The following is a 725-nucleotide window of genomic DNA, read 5'->3' on the forward strand; positions in this document are numbered from 1 at the left end:
TATGACATAGGCTTGGGCCACTATTTATATGTATATCTCTATAGATTTTTAAAATCAATCTTAATTACTAAATTTAAGGATTGTCAAAAGAGTTGAAATGTACATGGGCAATACAAAAACGGTGAATGAAAAATGGTGGTATACAACATTAAAAAGTCAATTTAATGCTAACATTAATACTAACTTCAGGTATCAGAGTATATTTATTTTAGAAGTAATACAATTGGGAAAAAGTCGTCCGGCCAAAGCCTGTGCGGCCGGTGTGGTTCCGATGGCCCTGCGTCAGTGGTGGGGATATTTGCCATTGGGGCTTATACTGTTTGTCTGATTTAGTTTGTATTGTAAAATGCATATCATATCATATCTCCGCCCATGATTAAGGTGCACTCATTTTTACCGCTGCAAAGGATATCAATTTTATTTTATAGTTTCTTAAAAATAATGACATTTCTTTGTAGTAATTTGGGGTGTTAACGTTTGTGTGTGTGGGTGGGGTGTGTGTGTGTATGTGTGTGGGTGTGTGTGTGTAACGTTTTGGTATTTTCGTGTGGTATTTTTGTGTGCAACATATATCAAAAACGGCTGCACTGACATAAATGAAAATAAAAGGGAGTGTTAGGCATAACCCAGTAAAGATATGATTACATTTTGGTGACGGTCCGTAGTAGGGTGTGGGTGTATACTATTTGTATCCTTAATGTAAAGCGCCTTTGAACATGAGTACT

Source organism: Anneissia japonica, unplaced genomic scaffold (assembly GCF_011630105.1).
Source record: "Anneissia japonica isolate Jap-2015-1 unplaced genomic scaffold, ASM1163010v1 scaffold1859_len985614_cov190, whole genome shotgun sequence".
NCBI classification, from domain to species: domain Eukaryota; kingdom Metazoa; phylum Echinodermata; class Crinoidea; order Comatulida; family Comatulidae; genus Anneissia; species Anneissia japonica.